Source organism: Ursus americanus, chromosome 27 (genome assembly GCF_024610735.1).
Source record: "Ursus americanus isolate L20-20 chromosome 27, mUrsAme1.1.p, whole genome shotgun sequence".
In the NCBI taxonomy this organism is placed as follows: domain Eukaryota; kingdom Metazoa; phylum Chordata; class Mammalia; order Carnivora; family Ursidae; genus Ursus; species Ursus americanus.
In genome coordinates, this window is record NC_142153.1 from 15,201,391 (window position 1) to 15,224,801 (window position 23,411).

The 23,411-nt window shown below is 41.8% G+C and overlaps 1 pseudogene; it reads right to left on the reverse strand.

Annotated features, from left to right (window-relative positions):
• Positions 1-7,568: 7,568 nt before the first annotated feature.
• LOC123780433 (PEST proteolytic signal-containing nuclear protein-like) lies at positions 7,569-8,117 on the reverse strand (annotated as a pseudogene).
• Positions 8,118-23,411: the final 15,294 nt, after the last annotated feature.

Genomic DNA, 23,411 nt, shown 5'->3' on the forward strand with positions numbered 1-23,411 from the left:
GTAAAGGACTTCCTTCTGGGGCCTTGGGAAAATCAGACCCAAAAGAAACATTCATGGTTACAGCCAAAGCCCATTACAGAAGCTAGGAACAATTACAGGAATTACAGGATGTGCTGAGCAGGAAAACTAGCCACTCGTGGGGTCAGTCCGTGCTCTGAGGGGCCAGTGGATTGCTAGGCAAAGCTAAGAGGAAGCTCAATGAGTCCAGAGTCGGAACAGAGAGATCCAAGCTGCTCAGAGCCAGTGGTCAGCTGCTCTGCTAAGTGCTCAGGGAGCAGCCACTTTCTGAAGTGCTGGCTTCAAACCCTGGCCTTACCTGACTTTATCTTTGCATGCATTTCACCTCACGGGCGGCAAAGCAGCAGTGGGTCTCCCCAGGGATCCAGCTAATGTTTGGTCATTCTAGAGACAGCTGCGTAGGGAACTGAACGTTATGAAAACCTTCATGTCCCCAAGGTCAAGCACTGTGCTGAGATCAGAGAAGGGACTCAATATTTGTGGAAGGCAGGGAGGAAAGGAAGGAGTGAATAGACAGATTCAAGCACCACGCCAGGTCCAGGGTTATGTGTCAGGAAGGGGCGGAAAAAGCTGAAGCTGAGCTCTCAGCTGTGGAATGGCAACGGTTAGAAAAAGGGTTATGTCTGAGGACTAGGAGACGTGGGTTGAGGGACTCTTTCATCACAAAGAAGGTCTGGGTCACAAGATGAAAAATCCAATTGTCGGAAAATGCGCCAGAACTAAAAAGGATCCTGCCTCCAAGGAACTGGGAGAGGAATTAGGACCTTATTCACTAAGACACAGGAAGGAGGAGAAAGCAGGGAACCAGGATGCGGAAGCAGTAAGGATAGTCGGACTAATAACCCAAGCCCGGACTTGAATATTCCTCTAGTTAGAGCGATCGTTAGTTTCGGGATCAAGTCTTTGAGGAGAATGTGCCAGGTCCAGCTGATAGGGAAACCTAACGGATTATTGTACATTTTTCTGGTGCCCAGTTACCAGTTACTCATTCTGGCTCCTAGATACCTGAGGGGATAGAGTAAGTCCTCGTGGGTTTGGTAAAAGATCGGCCTCTCCTGGTGAGCTTTTCAAAACGAAGGACAAAGGACATTGATGAGTGATTGCCTGGAGAAATAAGACAGTGGGGCAGTTTACCCATAATCGCAGTTCCTTTAGGAAAGCAAGGTAGAAGGGAGCAGGACGACCCTCAAGGGAGAGGCATGGTGTTCCTCCTGAATAGAAGCTTCTCCATCCAATCCCTGCCTATGAACTCCTGCTCCTGGGGGTGGGCTGGTGGGTTGGTGGCTTATCTTCCCCTTCCTTCCCTATCCTCTGCTATTGCCACCTCACCAGCTGGTCTATTTTATTTTTATCTGACAAACTATAAACTCCAAGAGAATAGGTACTATATCTAGTTTTTTTTCTGCTTTGTGTCCTCAGAACTAAGGTCTGGGCCTACAATACTCAAAAAAATGACTACTGGGTGAATGAACGAACGAATGAATGAATGAATGAATGAATGAATATTAGTAATTTATCTCTAATGTCAACTACAGGGAAGAAAGAGAAACATTTTAAGGGCCAGAGATACAGGGATAGTACCTGTACAGGGATACGCAGTATATCCTGGATACTCTATAGGGATTCATTGCTTTTAAGTTTTTCCTTAGAAAGTTCCTGTGGGCTGCAGTGTAGCCACATATAATCTCAACACAGAGCTGGGGGCTGGAAATCTAAACATGACACAAAAAGAACTGGTGACAAGATGCATGCTATAACTTAGTAATTTCTAGGTCACTTGCAAATGATTGCCGTTAATAATTCCAAGCTCTTATTGGGCCCTTTCTATTTTCAGAGTGCTTTACAATCACTCATTGGTTATGCCCCCCAACAGCGCTAGGACGTAGATCATCATTATTATCGCATTACAGGTGCACTAAGGATGTCAGGCTGGATTTAATTGATCCACAAAAGTAGCTATTTTTAGTGGTTCATTTGCCCCGCTGTTTTCAGGTCTTAAAAATCTATTGATGCTGTCAGAGGGTGATCCGGCTAACGTGCAATTGAGAAAGAAACATTGCAGAAAACGACCCAGAATTGCAGAAGCAGCGTAAGTACTAAATTTCTGAAAGGTTAAGAGGTGCCCGAGAGAAGCTTCGATGTATTCTAGAAGTACATAGATGAGCTGCCGTCTGTGTTCTTAAAAACTACTTTTCTCCTAAGGTTACTGCCACCTTGAAAATATGGATTTCGTTTCACACGTGTAGGTTTGAAAGCAGTTTATACAATCTGGCCTCACAATGCTGAGCCAGGGTTCCCCTCGGTGATGTATTTGAACCCCAGGATCAAATTATTCTGTGCATATGGGAACGACATGCGATCAGATGTGCACTCTGAGGACTAAAGCGAGCATGACCCCATGGCGGAAAGGGTATTGCCCAAGAAGGCTGGTGAATCTGTGGAGCCGAGGAAATGATCTGTCACCACAGGCAAAGAGAGTGCTTTGGCTGCGTGTCTATGGGATGATTTTCCTTCCCCACTGCATTGTCTGGCTTTCCATTTGTCCATCTGTGGAGGCTTCTCCATAAGCACCAAGGCTGTCCTTGTTGTACGTTGAATTATATCCCTCAAAAAAGACATGTTGGATCCTAAGCCCAGTATCTCAGAACTCGACCTTGTTTGGAAACGGCACCTTTGCAGAAGTAATCAATTTAGAATGAGGTCATAAGAGTAGGCCGTAATCAAATATGACTAGTGTCCTTCAAAAGGGAAAAATTGAGGGGGCACCTGGGTGGCTCAATCCATTAACCGTCTGACTCTCGATTTCAGCTCAGGTCATGATCTCGGGGTCATGAGAGCGGGTCCTCCATCACTCCAAGCTGGGCATGGAGCCTGCTTAAGATTCTCTTTCTCCCTCTCCTTCTGCCCCTGCCCTATCCTCTAAAAAAAGGAGGGAGGAGGAGACTGAATACAAAGACATCCAAAGAGGGAAGATAGCCCTGCAAAGATGCAAGATTGGAGTGATACATCTGTAAGTCAAGGAACGCCAAAGATTGCTGGCAAACTTCCAGAAGCTAGGAAGAGGCAAGGAAGGATCCTTTCCCAACAGATTTCAATGGAAGCGCTATCCCGCTGACACTTGGATCTCAGACTTCTAGCCTCCAGAACTGTGGGACAATAGATTTCTGTTGTTCTAAACCACTGAGTTGCTGTTACTTAGTCGTGGCAGCCTTAGGAAACTAATACAGTCCTATTAATAGATTAATCTCAAAAGAAGATGAAAAATAACCTATTGTCCAAAGCTACTGCCCAGTGTTAAATTCTTCTGTTACGTCACTTCCTACTTTGGAGAAACTTGGTGTGTAAGAGAAGATCCCCATCATCCAGGTAATATTTTGAATTATTACATTAACAATTATAATTATGGCCACAGCTCTACACCATAGAAGCTGCCCCCTAAAAAAATAAGATTTTCATATTAACAAACTATATCCCTAGTTCATTAGGGGATCTTCATTGGAAAACACGTGCTTTTGGTCACACCAAAGCACAATGTGGAAACGGGTGAATGATAACATGGGACACGATAAAGAAAGTGTTTTAAATGCATTTCTTACTAGCATCCATCACAAGCAATTTTTTAAAACACAGTGAATTAAATCCAAATAAGAAGAAATGAAATAACAAAGGGGAGAGATTAATGAAATCAAAAATACAAAGCAAAGAAAATCAACAATGCCAAAATTTGGTTCTTTGAAAGATATTTAAAGGTGATAGATATTTAGTACAACTAATAAGAAAAAGAGGTAAGACGTGATGAATATTGGAAATAAAAAAAGGACATCACTGTAGATTAAACAGATGTTAAAAAGCTGATGAGATGGGGTGCCTGGCTGGCTCAGTCAGTACAGCATAGGACTCTTGACCTTCAGGTCATGAGTTCAAGCCCCATGTTGGGTGTAGAGATTATAAATAAATAAACTTATAAAAAAGCCGATAAGATATTATGAACAACATTACATTAACAAAGTTACAATTTAGACAAGATGTACACATCCAAAGAAAAACACAATTTAATAAGCTGACAGAAAACTACATTTAAAATTCCAAACATGTATCTATTTGCAATTTAAAACTCTCTCACAAAGATGAGATGTTAGATATTAGATGGCCCCACTAGCAAATTCATCTAAACCTACTTAGGGAATGGATAATACCGGTCTTAACAAACTTTTCCATAGAATATAAGAGTAGAAATACTTCTTAACTCATTTTATGAGGCCAACATAATCTAACAGTGACATTACAAGAAAGGAAAATTACAAGGTAGTAGCTCTCATGAGCATAGATACTAAAATCCTAAACAATATGTTAGCCTAGACCTTTTCACAGACAACTATAAATCATTTTTATGAAAATTAAAGCAGTCCTAAATAAATGAATAAACATATGCACTAGTCGGAAAATTCAATATCATAAAAATGTAAATTCTCTTACAAATAGATCTATAGATCCAATGAAATGCCAATCAAAATCCCAGAGGTTTGTTTTTGTGAAAATTGGCAAACTGATTCTAAAGTTTGTATGAAAATGCAGATAACATGGAATTAAGCCAAGACCACTTTGAAGAACAAAGCCAAAGGACTTGCACGACCAAATGCCCCACTTGCTATAAAGCCGCAGTAATTAAGACAATGTGATGTTGGCACGGGGTAGGTAAAAAGACTGGTGGAACCCAATAAAGAATCTAGAAGTAGACTCACAAAAAATGCAGCTACCTGACTTATGACAAAGATGACTGTTCAGTGCTAGGCGGAAATGATGGAGTTTTCAGTAAATTGGGCCAAATGAATACCCATATGCAAAAGCCATAGTTTGGGTCCCGCCTCACATCATATGCAAAAATCAAGTCCAGAAGTTTTCAGATTTAGATCTCCGGATGGGAGAATATCTTGATAAACTTAGGGCAAGCAGATTTCTCAACGGGGCACAAAAGCACTGACCATAAAGAAAAAAAAAATGAAACTATTAGATGTCATTAAAATTAAGAACTTGGGTGCATCAAAAAATAACACTGGGAGTGAAAAGGCAAGACACAGAATGGGACAAATGTACACATATGCGTGTGTATGTGTACAAAATTTCCTATATTGAGGGTATATAATTCCTAATAGATACATAAATCCTAAAATCAATAGAAAAAAATGAGCAAAGGACTTGAATGAACATTTCACAAAAGAAAAAAAAATGGCTAATAAACATGAGAAGTTTCTCAACATCAGTTGTCACTAGGGAACATAAATTAAAACCCCAATGAGATATCACTACACAGCCTCAAATAGGATTAATATGAAAAAGAACCACAATACCAAGTGTTGGTGTGAAGGAAAACCCACTCGTTGCCTCTGGGAATATAAACTGGCACAACTATTTTAGCAAATTGCTTGGTAATATCTACTAAAGCTAGGCACATTTATACCCCTGTGGCCCAGTAATTTTGCTCCTAAGTATACATCCTACAGGAATGTATGCACACAGTTACCAAAACACACATACAAGAGTGTTTAGAGCAGGGGCGCCTGGGTGGCGCAGCAGTTAAGCGTCTGCCTTCGGCTCAGGGCGTGATCCCAGAGTTATGGGATCGAGCCCCACATCAGGCTCCTCCGCTATGAGCCTGCTTCTTCCTCTCCCACTCCCCCTGCTTGTGTTCCCTCTCTCGCTGGCTGTCTCTGTCAACTAAATAAATAAAATCTTAAAAAAAAAAAATGTTTAGAGCAGCACTATTCGTAAGAGCCAAACAATGAGAACAATCTAATGTCCATCAAAGCGAAATGGGTAAATTGGAACAGATAGAGCAACGAGAACAGCCTGTAATTGTTACATTGACACCGATCAACCTTACAAACACATACGGAGCAAAAGAAGCCAGATAAAAAGAACTGATACTCTATGATTCCATGCCTACAGAGTTGGAAAACAGGAAAAACGAATCAGAGGTAATAGAAAGCAGGGGGGCAGGGAGTGAGCAGGAGAGGGTCTGGAGAGGCTTAGAGGCAGTGCTGGTGATGGTCTGTTTCTTAATTTGGGTGACAGTGACAGTGGTACGTGTGTTTTGAAAATTGATCAAGCGACACACTTAAGGCGTTTGCGCTCATTTGTGTATTTCAATACTAAGTTCATTTTTTTAAAGATTTTATTTGTTTATTTGAGAGAGAGACAGCAAGAGAGAGAATGAGCAGGAAGGAGAGGGAGAAGCAGGTTCCCCGCTGAGCAGGGAGCCTGACGCAGGGCTCCATCCCAGCACCCTGGGATCATGACCTGAGCCAAAGGCAGACACATAATCAACTGAGCCACCCAGTCATCCCTCAATACTAAGTTTGGTTGAAAAGTACATTATCTGATTGATAGTAGGTCTTAAAAAGCACACAACATTAAGGCTGACGGATTCTTAGATTTGGGGGTCAATGACTGACCTGCCCTTGACGAGGAGGTGACTAGAAATATGGCTGGGAGGGCAAATTCAGGCCACACTCTGACGTTCTCTCAATGCAATGCCGAGGGCTTGAGAATGTATGCAGCGGACCAGACACAGTGAGTGGAGATCGAGGGAGGCACTATGACCAGATTCGTGCTAAGAGAAAAATTCTTATGGCAACATATGAAATAAATTGAAAATGGGGAGCGAAGACACAGGGAAACTAGTAAAGACACTGTCAAAATGTTGAGAAAAAAACGCAAGTTTGAGATGGCAAAGCATTCGAACGTGTGTTTTGCCGCTGCCCGTCCCTGTCTGCTTCTCTATGTGGATCTGTTGAGTAAACAAGTATGGTTTCTGAAACCCTGCTTCTGCCTGGAAAGTCACCATCCTTGCATCCCAGGAGCACCTCCAGTGCTGAGGGCTTGCAGGAGAGGGGCGAGCCCCTGGAGGAACGGCTGTCAAACCAAGTTTCTTCCAACGACTACTGGGTGCTAGTCTTGTCATGCTTCATCACTCAGGACACATTCAAGCATGGAATTTCCTGTGAAGTTAGAAGAAAAGTTATGTTATGTGCTGAACAGTCACAGGGCAGAGACTGCAAGCAGCACAGATCTGAGACAACAAAGGTGGATCACCCTTTTTTGATACCAACCTGTTTTTTTTTTTTACCATTTCTGATTTTTTTTTTAAGATTATTTATTTATTTATCTGACAGGATAGAGACAGCCAGCGAGAGAGGGAACACAAGCAGGGGGAGTGGGAGAGGAAGAAGCAGGCTCCTAGCGGAGGAGCCTGATGTGGGGCTCGATCCCATAACGCCGGGATCACGCCCTGAGCCGAGGCAGACGCTTAACCGCTGTGCCACCCAGGCGCCCCATTTCTGATTTTCTTATTATGTATAAACTTTGGAAACTAATCCCATGAAACTACAAAATTAACAACTGTCTTGAAATCTGTATATAAAACATAAATTACCTCTAATTTCAAACTTTCCTTTATTAGTGTACCACTCAATCTTCGAAAAATAAATAAAGGCAGCTCCAAAGATAGTCTCATACCACTCTTGAAAAAAGGAACCAGTTCCTTTTTAACTTTACACCCACCCCACACCCCAATTTCAAAACACATCATTTAATTGTCTTGGTCATGGACATTTCCAAGATGAGCTTTTATATTTTGCTCCCAGAGCTTCTGGTTATCAGAAAATCCACGTTTTCCTTTATTGGAGGAGTTTGGTCCAGCTGACGTTGGTGTATTCCTTCCAATATTCTTCATCCTTATCTTTGTTTCTGGAGGCATTTCCTCTGCCTCGCCATCTTCATCTTCATTAAAAGCTGCTGCTACTGAAAGGGTTTGGGGGCAAGCGTTGGACCAGTCTTTTTAGGCTTAACTCATCCAAGTTTGATGGGTGTGGCTGAGGCTCGCTTGTCTGCCTGCCTACGGTGAGTCCAAACGTGGAGATCTTTGGAGCTGCTGCTTCAGCTGATCGCATGTCGGCGCTGCCACTGGAACTTCCCCCTCCGTTACTGGAAGAAACAGTCTTAGTTTCGACAGGGTTTTCTGCTGCTTCTTTGGGTCCTCCGGCGACTCCAGCTCACTGCGGTTTCTCAGGCTTCTCCTCTCCCTCCTTCCCGTTCGCCATCCCCCCCCCCCCGCCCCAACTTCTTTACTTGGAACTTTACTGAAGAAGTTGATACCAACTTCTTTACTTGGATGGTGCAGTCTGATGTTACGCTCAATTGCAAATACTAAACAGTAACAGGAGACAAGCACAGGGGATGCTTTAGTTGGCTTAGGGCCTTATACATAACAAGAATGTTCCTCCAGTCCCGTGGACACAAGAAATTCTCCCCCACCCCCCAGTTTTTAAACAAGGTATACATTTACAAGGATCCAGCAAAGAGACTAGAAAACCTCTCCCACCCCTTACCTTTTGTCTCTTTCTATATATAGTATCTGAGGTGAGGGTATATGAGAAAAGAGTTAACCCAGCAGGCCTAAACTTCTATCCTTGGAAAAGCTGTGCTGCAAGATTAGCCCTTGGCTGGCATCTGGGAATTTATATTTCAGGAGTTCCCACCATTAAGTGAACAGAGGGGCTCACTGTGTCTAAACTGTACAAACAATATGGTGTATACTTGTATTACAGAAACAAAAGCAATAGGAGATATATATATATATATGATATATGTATGAGATATGTATGAGATAAAATATGAGATGATCACGAAAGCTGGCGAGTCCAAAATTGGCAGATCTACAGGGTGGACCATGAGGCTTGAGATCCAGGAAGAGCCAATGTTGCAATTCAAGTCCAAAGGCCATCTGCTGGCAGAATTTCTTTTTGCTTGGGAGAGGTCAGTCTTTTGTTTGTGTCCTTTGCCCTGGCCTTCAACTGATTAGACAAGGCCCACCAACGTTATGGCGAATGTTCTGCTTTACTCAAAGTGCACCAGTTTGAATGTAATTCTCATCCAAAACACTCTGACAGAAACATCGAATGCTTGACCAAATATCTGGGCACTGCGGCCCAGTCATGTTGACACATAAAATTAATCGTCACAATGCTGAATGCCTGCTTTCCTTTTGGCAGCCTGGATATATGGTACGCACCAGGCAAACTTTGCCTCTGTGACCAGCTCTCGATAAAAACCTTGGGCAATAGGTCTTCAATGAGCTTCCTTGATGGACATCATTTTACAAATGTTGTCACAACTTGTTGTTGGAGGAATTCAGTGCATTCTGCCCAAATCCCCTGGAAGAGGACCCTTGGAAACCTGCATCTGGTCTCCTGCAGACTTCATCTCACACACCTTTTCCCTTGGCTAACTGTGCTATACATCCTTTTGCTGTAATAAATCATAGTTGTCAGTGTGGCTAGATGTTGAATCCTATGGGTCTCCCTAGTGAATCATCAAACCTGGGGGTGATCTTGGGGACCCCCAACCCAGGATATTATAAGAGCCCATCTTATTCTATTCTTCTCTTGAAATATATCAAAAGGCAGACAGAAGTAAATCACATATTGCATCAAAAGGCCATTATAATGAATGACATACAAATAGTTCAAGAGGAACTAGTGATTATATAGTACTTTAGGAATATGAAGTGCTACATAAATACCAAGGAACAATAATAAGACAAATTGTACATTTCCATTAATTCCAAAGGACATTTCCACAGATTTTCACAGAAAATAAACTTAATTATGTATGTCCAGCAAGAACTATTATAAACCTTTTAGGTAGTCCTGGAATATTTTTAGTGAGAAGGATAAGTGCAGAGATCCATTAACCAAAGGGAAAAATGTTTGGGGACTATTGCGTGAAATTTCAAGCCTAATAGGTTTTGAAATCAGTTTATTAGAATTATAGGGAAATATTTCATATATAATGATCTCTGGGTTTTGCTTAATAGTCATACTAATTAACTTCTCAAATTCAATAAAAGTGCAGGAAATTTACCTATGTTCAGTACTTGACAAATAAATCATGGTAATTACAAATTCACATGGCCAGTGATAATTCTTCCAATTCAGTCTAATAAGCAAGAGTTCTTCAAGATAATTATTCTTTCTTTAAAAAAGCCAAGTGTACAAAAAGACTCTGACTGGTCAGGAGTTTTGAGGCTCCATGCTGATATCCAAACAAGAGTCCCCTAAATCTTCAGGTCAGTAGTAACATCCTGTCCAGCTTTAGTAAGATGTGTATTTCCGGGGCATTATAATATATCCAGATAACGATCTCTGGGGGTTTGAAGGAGTTAGGTGACATCGAACTGGGATTTTTGAACTTCAGGTCCACCTTGACTTCCACTGTTGCTGTGTGGAGAACAAGAGAATATATCAAAATCCCAGAAAATCCACAGAAGATTAATTATCAAGAGCCTGATTCCTAAGAAGTGATTACAACCAGGCACCACACAAATTTTGTCCAACTTCTGTACCACAAACTAGGCTGGCGTTTAATCACCTGACGAGATAATAATTTCATCTACAACCGCGATCCTCAGCGCGTGATCCTCAGACCAGCATCCCCTGGAAATTTGGTTAAAATGTGGATTGTTCAACAACAGCAAAAAACCCAAACAACCCAATTCAAAAATGGGCATAGGATTTGCATTGACACTTCTCAAAAAATATATATACTTGTATATTTTATGTATTATATATGTATGTATATTGTATGGCCAATAAGCACATGGAAAGGTATTCAACATCACGAGCTATACAGTGTAAGTACCTGACGTGGGGCCTTGATGTCTGAGGGACCCATTTCAAAAGACACCCATATTTCTTTTATAAAGATATATTTATTTATTTTAAGAGAGAGTGAGCAAGCAGGGGGGGAGGGGCAGAGGGAGAGGGAGACAGAGAGAACCTCAAGCAGACTCCTTATTGAGTGCAGAGCCGACCTGGGGCTCAATCCCATGATCCTGAGATCACGACCTGAACCAAAACCAAGAGTGGGATATTTCACTGACTGTGCCACCAAGGTTCCCTTCAAAAGACACCCATCTTACGTAATATTGCCAGCTGTAGGACACAGTCAGTAGCAAGCCAGCCAGATAAGGCACTAGGCCACATCCTCCCACAAGGTGTCCCTTTTAGAAAGCCCTGGCAACCCGGATCATTGACCATTTGAGTGACCCCTGCTTCTCCCTTCCCATGCTCTGATTCCTGTTCTTATATTTTAAATTTGCTAATAAAAAGTGAACCCAAGAAACCCTGAGGCACTCAAACCCTTCACCCTAATAAAGGCAGACCCAGGTCTGTGTTCCTTCCCTCTCCCTTTACCAGCAACCTCACTGGGTAGCCCTCGGGGCGAGCTGTATCCCCAGGATTTGTGAGTAATAAACATTGTTCCTCAAAGTTCCCTGATGGTTTCTGTTGAAGTACGTCCTGCGATCATAGTGAGAACAAGGGCCAGCCTGCCATAATTATGGGCCCAGAGGGGGAAATGTCTGTGGAGCTCCCCACAAGTGTGATACTTGCCCAGACAAGTGCTTCAGGCATGACTGATGGGGGGCACTACCATAATAGGAGTGAGACCCATGAAACACTAGCTGTTAGGGACATTCACATCAAAACCACAGTGAGGTATACCTCACACCCACTAGAATGAAAATTATTATTTTTTTTTAAAAAGGAAAATAGCAAGGACGGCGACGATGTGGAGACATTAGAACCCTCTCTGGTGGGAATATGAAATGGGGCAGCCACTGTGGAAAATGATATGGCAGTTCCTCAGCAAGTTCAATGGAATTACCGAATGAGCCAGCAATTCTATTTCTATGTATCTATCCAAAAAGAATTAAAAGCAGAAAACCAAATAGATACCTGTATGCCAGCGTTCATAACAGCATTACTTACAATAGCCAAAAGGTAGAAATGACCCAAATGCCCATCAACAGATGAATGGATTAAATAAAATGCAGCATATACCTACACTGAAATATTATTCAGCCTTCAAAAGGAAGGAAATCCTGACACATGTTACAGCATGGATGAACCAAGAGCACACTATACTAAATGAAAGAAGCCAGGCTGAAGGGACAAATAGTGCCTAATTCCACTTGTATGAGGTTCCTAGAGTAGGCAAATTCATAAAGACAGAAAGTAGAGTAGAGGTCACCAGGGGTCGAGGGTGCAGGGGTGGATGAGCTATGGGCAGTTGTTACTTAATAGATGCAGAGTTTCTGTTAGGGATGGTGGAAAAGCTTGGAAATCAATAGTGGTGGTGATTGCATAACATTTTGAAAGTTCTTAATGCTACCTAATTGTATGCTCAAAATGGGTAAAATTATGAATTTTGTTATATACATTTCACCACAATAAAAAAAAACAAGATTAAAAAAATGCAAATTCTTGGGCCCCATCCCACACCTATTGAATCAGAAATTCTGAAGCTGGGGGCTAGCCATCTCTGCTTTAATAAGCCCTCCAGGTGATTCTGATGCATTCTAGAATTTGAGAACCACTGATTCAAAGAAATCTGAAGTCAATGTCAAAGTTAGAATAATAGAGGCAAGATAAAACCTCTACCAAGAAATGCAGACTGCATCTGTACCCTTATTGTTTTTTGCTAGTTGTGTCTTTGAAATACAAAGACCCAGCCAACACTCTCTGTATATGGTGGGGGCCAGGGGGGGAGAGGGGGGAAGGTGAAGGAAACTTCACCTTGGTAAATTTTGTATAGTTTCAGATAACCAAGGATACCAAAAATGGCACTACTAAGATGGTTTCTTTGAAGCCAAGGATCGAAACACATGCCCATTAAACGTCTGACAAGCTCCCTCTATGGCCAAGGTGCTAGCCAGCTTTATAAGCAGTTTTTTAAAGAAGCTCAATTAAACTCACATATTTTATCAGTTAGGATCCGCCGTAGGTCTTTCAGATGAAGGGAATTTCAGGAATCAAGGGCAAAAATTATGGAAGGACGGAGAAAACAAGCAGGACCCCAGACATTAGGAAATCATTTACGTCTCCTGGGGCTGGAGGTTCAACAGGAGGAGGTGATACTGCCAAGGCCCAGATGCCCAGGGCGATCTGGCTCTAATAAAGAAAGGGCTGTCTGGCAGGAGACAGAGCCATGGAGACCATAGCTCCGGGATGCCACAGGAAACTTAGAAAGGTGGAGAATTATGCTGGCTTCTCCCTTCTTCCCCCCTCCTATGAGTGTCTGTCATTGACTGAGCCCACCAGGGGGCCACAGAGCAAGAGAACCTGGGAAATGTCCCACATGGTACAGTACAGAGCAAGGGAAGTAGCTGATCTGAGATCAAAGTAGCAGTCAATGGGCAACTACGGTGTGAACCAGAAAGCTGCACCTCCTTCTTCTGGAAAGAGTACCATACTCAGAACCCAAATATTAGAATTGGGGGCCAGCTCTATCATGTATGATCGGAAAGAAACGGAAAAAGTCAGTTCACTTTCTTCAGCTTCAGGTTCTTTTCTACAAATATGTGGTAGCTATATGATCCATCTCTCAAGTGTGCTGCAGTTACCAAGCGGAAGAATGCATGTGCACATGCTTGTCAACTGTGAGCCGCCATATGAATACAGTGGCGTTATTGCTGAGAGCGGAGCCAATGCTCTGAGGAAGTTTTCATTCGCTCTGAGACAGTAGAAATATGGCACCACCATCAACAATCCAAAAAAAACCAGAGAACCTCTTCCCTCCTCACCCTTCCTCATCACTCCATCCCACTTCAAAATGTAAATTTTGGAAAGCTGGGCTCATTTAACAATGGGATAACTCAGGGGCGCCTGGGTGGCACAGTCGTTAAGCGTCTGCCTTCGGCTCAGGGCGTGATCCCGGGGTTCTGGGATCGAGCCCCACATCAGGCTCCTCCGCTAGGAGCCTGCTTCTTCCTCTCCCACTCCCCCTGCTGTGTTCCCTCTCTCGCTGGCTGTCTCTCTCTGTCAAATAAATAAATAAAATCTTTAAAAAAAAAAAATGGGATAACTCAAGCATGAAAGACTCTTCAATCCCGTCTTCAAAAAAACATTGGCTGGAGATTTGGGGAGATGGTTTCTGAACTGGTAGCCTCATGCCTGGGCTCAAGACTTGGACCACTGCTATATGACATGACAGGTAAGTATTTTCTCAGCAATAAAATTAGGAGTTTAGGCAACATTATGCCTAAAATTACTGTCAGTTGCAACATTTCACGTTCTTCCAGTGAATATTATAATTTCTATTTTATTTAGAAAAATTTTACCATGAATGGAACAAAGCCACCAAGACTGTAAAAATAAAGCTCCTTATGACATTTGCCTCTTGTTGCTCTAATAACTACTTTTGAGAATATTAGTATGGAAGTACGTCAAGAGGGAAGAGAGCTGACATAGTTTCTGTTAACATCCTTATATATTTTGCTGTTTTATTTTCCAAATTGAATAATTACACTCAAGCCCATCAGCAGGTGGTGATTCCTAATCGGGGACCATCTTTGTAGGACTGCCAGGGCTTCGCTGCAGCAGGATGAGTGACTTCTGGAAGGCCATACAGCCAGAGACACCCAAGACCAACAGATCAGGACTTCTCAACATCAGAGGACAGTGGAGTCTGCTCTTCACCACATTTCTGAGATCTTACTCTTCCAGGAGGCAGCAGCAGGCAGGGAGGACTGATTCATTAAAAAGCATAAGCAACCCTGGGAGTTCTAGAGGGTATTTGGAGAGGGGAAACCTAGGAAAAGCTTGGACTTCTTAATCATTTTGCGAGCGAAAGGGTATATGCTTGGGTATAAATATGTGACCATATTTCATTATCACAGATGGGTAAGGTCAAGACTCTTGCATTACAAGGGGAAATAATAGTGAGAAGTTGTTGTCAGCAGGGGTTTTTTTTCAACTACCCTCTTACATATACTTGTTTCCCGTGACACTTACTTGTAATAAATCATAGTGGGAAGAGTCTCTGCAGCTGAGTCAGTAATATCTGAATCTCCCTGGCAACCTAGAAGCCAGGCATCCTAAGGAAAGTAAAATAGGAAGCAAAATAGGGAGAACCCAGACCTTCAAGTCAGACGAACTGAGGGTGGGAGGCTCTAAGTGGGTCCACAGGGGCTCCATAAGCTACGTTTGTTGGGGACACTGAGAAGCATTTTAGTAGGTACCTGACAAACGAATGAGTTGATTTCATTCTTGCTATGTTATTGCAGTGTGCCTTTGCAAGAAGTTCTTTTAGTAAGCTCTGACTTACTGAGTATTTACATCTGTTTTTTGATTTGACATGATCAATAAGCACCCTGAGTGCTCTCAGTTGCTACCAAGAGCCACTGGGTTCCTTGTCTTAACTCATGTCTCTGTCACTCTGAAGCCTTCTCCTGCTCTAATGCTGGCTAGCCTTGGTAGCTGACCTCTTTGGTTCTCCTCCACCTCTCCGGGTCGGAACAGTGATGATTATAAGTTTCCAATGTTAATCAAGGCTTAAGATATTAAGTCAGCCAAATCAATATAAGCTTTGTGTAATTAAAGTTGAGCACCTCTTTTTGTGCTTGAGAAAAGTCATAATGATGCCCTTGCTCTTTAGAAAGGGTTGGCTGAAGTTTAAAGATTTTCAATAAGTTCAAACTTTCAAAGAGATTTGTTTCTCAGAGAGACAAAAGAAAAATGCTAGAACAAATTTGAGAGTACTGTATTGGTGAGAACTATAAAGATGATTACCCACATTAGCCACATTCCATCCATTTTCTTTGCTTTTTTCTACAAAACTAGAAAAAGAAACCAATAAAACCAATCTGCGATAATGGAACAGATCCCTTTAACGAAGTGTAAGTACACTTGAGCTATAAATCCAAATGACAGTGCTATAACTGCCTACCGATGTTCAAATATTCTGTTCAAGGTAGCTGCCGAGGGGACACGCTATAAAGATATGGATTACTAGTGTTCATAAACCCTCCTCCTTGGAAGCCTTGGGGTGGCATGGAGTTCTCCCAAAGAAGACTGCGGTATAATTCTGGGCACTCTAGGTACAGAGCACAACACAGAATGCTGCCTTCTATCTGGTTCTGGAAGCGAAGGGACTCTGGGTACCAGGCGGCAGCTCCATCAATGATTATAATGCTATTCATACTACTTGTCATTTTTAATGAGATCTTGGGAATCAATGATGGTACTTCATGAATACGCACTGCATCAAACAGCTGATTAATATTTATGGAAAGTCTGTGACATTTTCAGTGTTGTGACAAATAACAGAGCTATTATTATTTGACTATGTGATTCCATGGAGCTTTCAACCTAGTCGAATAGTATGTATTTGCAACCCTTTGCATGTGAGGACCCATATGCTGGGATGATATTCAAAACATTTAACAACCTCTATGGCCCAACTATCAACCTGTTAGAGAGATGTCAGTCAATGCATGTTGATGCAACCCTACTTCTAGTTATTGGCTGAACATCAGCCCAGCTGATGTTGGATTCTTTAGAATCTGAGGCATTATAGGAGATCCACTATAGACCGATTGCCAACCCCAGAACTAGGTTGACCTAGTTCATCTTGAGGTCTTTAACCTTACCTGTGAAAGGGGATAAGAAGTAGATGCCGAAGAGTCAAACAAGGGATGAAAGAAAGGACTATAGAAATTTATCTTAAAGGCCCTTTATAGAACTCTGACTTTTTGAAAGGACAGAATCTCTTGTCAGAGAGAGAAAGCCCATTGTAGCAACGATTCTGATCACATATACTTTATCTTAGCATATATTTTGGGAAAACAATTTGAATGAAGAGATCACATTTGATTGCCGGACAAAGAACCCAATCTTCATCATGCAGAAGTTTAGGCCAGCATGGTAGTTTCCAGGATCTGAGACCTGCTGATCTCCCAAGGGATGAGATTCTACTAGCACTCATTTCCTTCCTGAGCACTGAGCCAGACCCAGGGTCTGGAGGGCACAGCAGGAAACCGAGGAGAGAGCCCAGCTCATTCTTCCTGTGACTTTATGTAACAAGAACTGCTCACTCCTCGTAATACCCATAATTATTCCTATCCAAAGTCGGCTTTGCATGGTTTTTTTTTTGGTGTGGTCTGAATGGCAGGGAGGTGCCAAGGGAAGGAAACTCATCCACTGTGGAATACCATCCAGTACTGAGGCTGGTAGGCAAATTGGAAAAGCCAGGACTAAGCAGTGCAGTCAAGGTGGTGGTAATGCAGAAATCCATTCTGGGCAAGACGTGGGTCCTACCTTCTCAAACATAAAAGGACAGATAAGATTAAATAGCTCTCCCCCAATCATAAAATAATAAAAAATGGGATTTGTTTGAAAGTTAAAACTGCCCTCTCACTCAGCTTGGACCTGTTTTGGAAACGTTTTAACTGTTTGGATGACATTCACCCACAAAATGGAAGAAAATCTCCTTTACTTAAAGTCAACCGATTGTAGATGCTAAGAACATCCGCAGAATAAACCTGGCACGGGCCTCACCGAGCTCAAATTAAGGTGTTGGCAGGGTCGTATTCTTCTGTGGAGACTCCGAGAGTTTGTTTGTTTACCTTCGCACCTTCTAGACGCTGCCCACGTGCCTTGGCTCAGTGCTGCCTCCCTTCATCTCCAGAGCCAGCAATGGCAGGTTGGTTCCTTTCACAATGCACCCCGACAATCTCCTTTTCTGCCTCCCTTCTGCACTTGTAGGAACTCTGGTGATTACGATAGGCCCACCCACATCATCGGGGAAATTCTCCTATTTTAAGGTCGGTTGGTTAGCAGCTTAATTCTATCTACAACCTTAAATCCACAGATTCCAGAGATTAGGATATGGATATCTTTGGGGTGCCGTTATTCAGCCTACCACAAGCCCAAAATATGGATACACAAATACATTTTGGATTGTTCTCTTGTTTCCTCTGATACAGGGCCTTTCATTCACTGGGTTTGTTGTTTTTCCTTTCATGTTGTTGGCCCTTCTCATATACTTGTGGATTTATGGTAATAAGCTCATCTTGCGTGGAAACACCTTGTTTCTCAATGACCTGAGCACCATGGCTGTTCTCTTGAGGTGGTCTTGGCAGCTGGGGTGGTCTGCCTCACAATAGCCGCAGTGGTTTCTCAGCACAGAGAGGGGGACAGAATCTTTTGAGGGAGAAATCTGCATACCTCCAGCCTGATGTGCCCTCCTTTGCAGTCTCCACCTCCCCCAAACCCCGAGAGCAGCCAGAAGGGACTGTATTTGCATTTGCCCAAATCTAAGAGGCCCTTTCAGTTTCCAAGCTTACTGGACCTTCCTCTTAAGACACTGTAAAGAAAAAGAAGAAGTAGGTGTAAGAGACTGGATATCAATGTTATTGGGTGAAAAGTAATCTCCATGTTATCGGGCAGGCAAAACTAGTCATATTTCCCAGGTAACCTTTAACATCCCATTCCCAGAGGCCTTCCCCCATTCTTGATAATAATAAGAACCGACATTTTTTTTTTTAACTTTCCAGGACTTTTAAGTTTTTAAATTTTAGTATAATTAACATACAGTATTATGTTTGGGTGTACAATATAGTGGTTAGTGATTCAACAATTCAACAATTCAACATTAGTACTCATCACGGTAAATGTACTCTTAATCCCTTTCACCTGTTTCACCCATTCCCCCCCACCCCCGCCACTGCTCCTCTGGTAACCATCAGTTTGTTCTCTATAGTTAACAGTCTGGTTTTTCATTAGTCTCTTTTTCCTATGTTCATTTATTTTGTTTCTTAAATTCCACATACGAGTGAAATCATATTTGTTATTTTTCTTTCTCTGACTGGCTTATTTCACTTAGCATTATACCTTCTGGATCCATCCATGTTGTTGCAAATGGCAAGAGTTCATTCTTTTTTTTAATATTCCACTGTGTGTATGTGTAGATATATATGTGTATGTGTAGATATATACATATCTATATATCTACATATATAGACATGTATATATCTCATATATACACATGTATATATCTACACATACCACTTATTCTTTATCTGTTCATCTATCAACAGATGCTTGGGTCACTTCCATAATTCAACTATTGTAAATGATGCTTCAGGAAGCATAGCGGTGCATCCGTCTTTTTGAATAACAGTTACATTTATCATGTGCCAGGAGCTGTTCTAAGCAGTTGGCATATATTAACTCATTTATTTCTCACAATGACTCTTCATATCCCCACCTTGCTGGTGGATTGACAGAGGGGTTAAATAACTTCTCCTGGATGGTCTTCTTCTGAGCAACAACGTCAAAACAAAGACAAGATATGAAGGAGCAGGCAATACCATGAGAAGTTGCACACAAATACCATTTAACTCAAATTTAACTTTCACTCATTTATTTCCCTCAACAAGCCAAGCAACAACTGCAAGTAAGCAAGAGACGATAGCTGGTAAGAAGGCCCGCACCATCTGTTTGGAGATTGACTGTGTCTCTCAATGCGTCTGCTGCCACTTATGCCAGCCATAGGTCTGGGCTCTGCTTGCCTAGGTCTTTACTGCAGTCTTCACCAGAGGTGAAGTCAAGGTCATTATGTGGTAGTCCGCAACCCCTGATAGTAGGGGAAATATATCATATATACATTCATCATGGCTGGCTAGCCATGTTCCGACTGGGGAGGCTGAGCACTCTGGGTGTGCCTCAGGATCTAGTGGTTTGCACTCGCGTCAGCCTTATTCTGGTTGGCTACACTCCAAGTTACATAAGCTATTGCATCATTACATATGCATTGTTAGCTAGTTATGCCATTCCTTATCAATACATTCCAGAACCTTCTGGAACTTTTCTAAACTTGTTTATGACTTTGGGGGATGGCAGGTATTTATAAACTCTTTTGAGAGAGGAAGGCATATGCGAATCTGTAATGGAGTGTATATATATGTATATGTATATATGATTTTAATTACTTTTGTAAAAAATGCTTATAAGGAAAAGAACGCTTTGGTGGGAAAGTTTATCTACCATTTTTTTTAAAGCCCAGCGAATAGGTTTTGATTTACTTCTGTCAAAATGTAGATTGTGGCATCTTTTAATCACACATAGCTAGTTAGTGACAAAGCTAGGATTCAGATCTTTGCAGTCTAAATGCAGAGTCCACGTTCTTAACTACTACGTTACATTGTCTCTCTGCCTGGAACTAATACTTCACACCGAAGTGACTAGTGCCAAGTATACAGACCACACCAGGAGAAAATCCAAGTTATCAGAGGGCAGACTCTAGATGTCTTGGGAACAGTATCCTGAGGACCCTGCTACATGAGAGGTATCTTATAAAGCAACTGAAAATGTTAATAAACTAATATATAGGGATCTTTAAGTTACTGTAATTTCCCCGCATTGTAATTAGTTGTTTAGCTGTTCTTTAAATTAACCTTCCTCAGATACAATACGGTTACCATGATGGCAGCTGTTGTATTTTTTACCCATCTATGGTTTTTCAAGAAAATATTCAGCTCGGTTTTCAGATGGAAATTCAGCTAAAATTTCTCTCAGCTTTGTTCCACCTTCAGAGAGAGAAATCTGGCCCGTTGGCACAATGGGCGCTTCTGGCATGAGAATAACTTATCTTCTAAGGCCAAGGTGAGAAAATGACACTGCCTCAGCTAAGGTCTAGCCTGTGCTCATGAATTTTCAGAGAAGGCTTTGCTAAGAGCATGGAAGAATAAGTGGATTTAGTAGATCTGAGATACGATCTGTGAACTTGGATCTGGGGCAGACTAATGAGAAGTACACGGATGGAATAACCACACCAAGTCTAACTGAACTATGGACACTGCAAGTTAATGACTGTGTAACTTACAAAGTGTGTTCAAATGATCCCTGTGGGGGAAAAACAAACATTACATCATAGCCCAGAAAGCAAGTGCCCTTTGAGTCGGTGGCTCTCTTTTGTGTCAACAGTGCGGCTCAAGAGAGTGCTGTGTGCTCACATTTTTATACCACATGGACATGATTTTTCTGAAAATATCTTTGAAAATGGCAAGATGTACACCACTATGATCCTCAACGAGTCTGGGAGATAGTTAGGGTCCGTATAAAACCTTTCATTTTCAGATAAGGAAACAATTAAACTTGATCTTTCTTTGCTTAAGATTCCTGCTACATGTAAAATGTTGAATACTTATTCCCAGTCACTATCTTTGTCACAGAGGAAGTTGTAAGGAGATGGCATTGATAGTGGCTATGAGTGCCTATTAACACCTTATGTACGCCTCATAAAAGAATGAAACTAACACTCCAGAAGGACTTAGAAAACACCCAGTTCTTTTAATCCTCATGACAATGCTACAATAAAATGAGAACAGAGCTGAAGCATATTTACCAAGATTAACCAACTGGTAATCGTCAGAGATGTGATTCAAGCCCATTTGACTTCAAGCTTTGCTCTTTTCATTAGAGTACAGTGCATCCCTTATGGAATTGTGTTTAGCTGTAAAAGATTAGGTGATGATATCTGCCCTTTCCTGTTTAGAGCTCAGTTATTAGTCCATTAAACCTAAACCTTATAAATACTTAATGTTAAGTACATTTACTACTTTCCACTAGAGGGGAAAAAAGCAATTTCCAATTGATCGAATGCATTTTCAGACATAGTTTACCAATAGAATAGTTTCAGGCAATTTGGCCTTTTTATCTTTGTCCAGCAGAAATTTTCTTATTTATTTGTACTGATAAACAGATACAGTAGATGCATTTGAATTAGGGTAAACATGACTACTTCTCATGATCTATGAGTAATTGGCCATTAGGGGACCAGGTGGGTTATTCCTTATGCCTCCCACTCAGGGAGAAGGCCATAGTCAAGGGGGCACAAGGTGAGTTAGGGGCATCTAATGTATTATGTTGTTAAACCCCACTTCTCAATGCTATCCTGCGCTGTGCATTAAGATTCAAAACCAGGAGAATGTGTATGTGACAGATTTTAGTTGTACTGATGGAGTTTTCCTATCCAGCCATGTATTTGTAAACAATGGCACAAATTTATGAAACAGATGAGTACTGCTCAGAGTTATAATCTGTAACCCCAGACGAGATGAAAACAAATGTCACTCATAATATTAATTATGCTCCTGACCTTCTTTTATGTAGATGGTAGTCCTAAATAAACCTACCTATTTATTTAGGTGGGAATATTAACATCACAGTAATTACCTTTAACAAAGAACATATAAAAGAACGATTTACCACCTGGTTTAATATTCTGCAGAGACAAGTTTCTACTTGACCCACGTAAACCTTGTTTTTTCTTAAGCCAGTCTTCATCTATGTCCCCATCTACTGGAATAATGCTATTTGTCTAAACTTCCACAATGCCTAGTTTACTATTAAATAGGAAGCAGGAAACAGAGACCGCACTGAGATTATCCCATGCACTGACACATCTCTTTTGATGGCAGGTCAAAAAAGTAGGTACAGGCAGAGGAAAGAGAGAAAAAGGAGTAGCTGAAGAATGGCATCTGAAGGTGAGTGTTGGATAGTAGTCAAGTTTTTTTTTTTTTTAAGATTTTATTTATTTATTCGATAGGATAGAGACAGCCAGCGAGAGAGGGAACACAAGCAGGGGGAGTGGGAGAGGAAGAAGCAGGCTCATAGCAGAGGAGCCTGATGTGGGGCTCGATCCCACAACGCCGGGATCACGCCCTGAGCCGAAGGCAGACGCTCAACCGCTGTGCCACCCAGGCGCCCCATTAGTCAAGTTTTTATCTTAGTTTGGAAGGGAGGGAGATGAGAGGTTCAGCCGAAAAGAATTCAAAACAAACATCTTCATAATTATTTGAGTCAAACCTGAGGTGAGAAATAAAAGTATAGAGATAACAGAATAGAAAAAAAGATCATAATTTGAATAGTTAACAATTATTGAACTATTCAGTTTTGCAGAGGAGAACGTGAGACAGAACGGTTAAACAGCTTGCCCAAATTTACAGTTAGTAAATTACAGAGCTTGAATGCCAATCCTGACAATCTGAACCACTACTTTTAAGTGGGAGTATTAACAAAGTGGATAGAGCGAGAAAGCTTACAAGAAGGGACATAGAGACCAAGGAAATAACGGGGCGGAGGAGGCCAGACTCCATTTTAAAAAATTACCAATTGGCTAAATATAGTTATGCTTTATTAACGGTCAGAACGCTTTGTATACGTTAGTTCATTTAATTCTGCTAACAATTCTGGGAGGACTCTCAGTTCCATTTCTCAAACGAGGCCACTTGAGACATAATAAACGACACATTCCCTTCTTGCATTGAGTTACACCTCAGGAGCACGCTCTAGAGTAAGACACAAAAGACTGAAGGTGACTTGGCAACAGAACGGAACAGGGCAAGGTAAGCAAGCTGAAACCGAGAATGGAGGAAAAGTGCCCCATTTAGGGAGTGGTCAGTTCCAACTTTCAAATCTCCGCAGCCGGCCCGCCAAGGCGTCACAAAGCCCGCCCCGCAGTCACGAAGCCACGCCCCCGTCTGTGGAAGT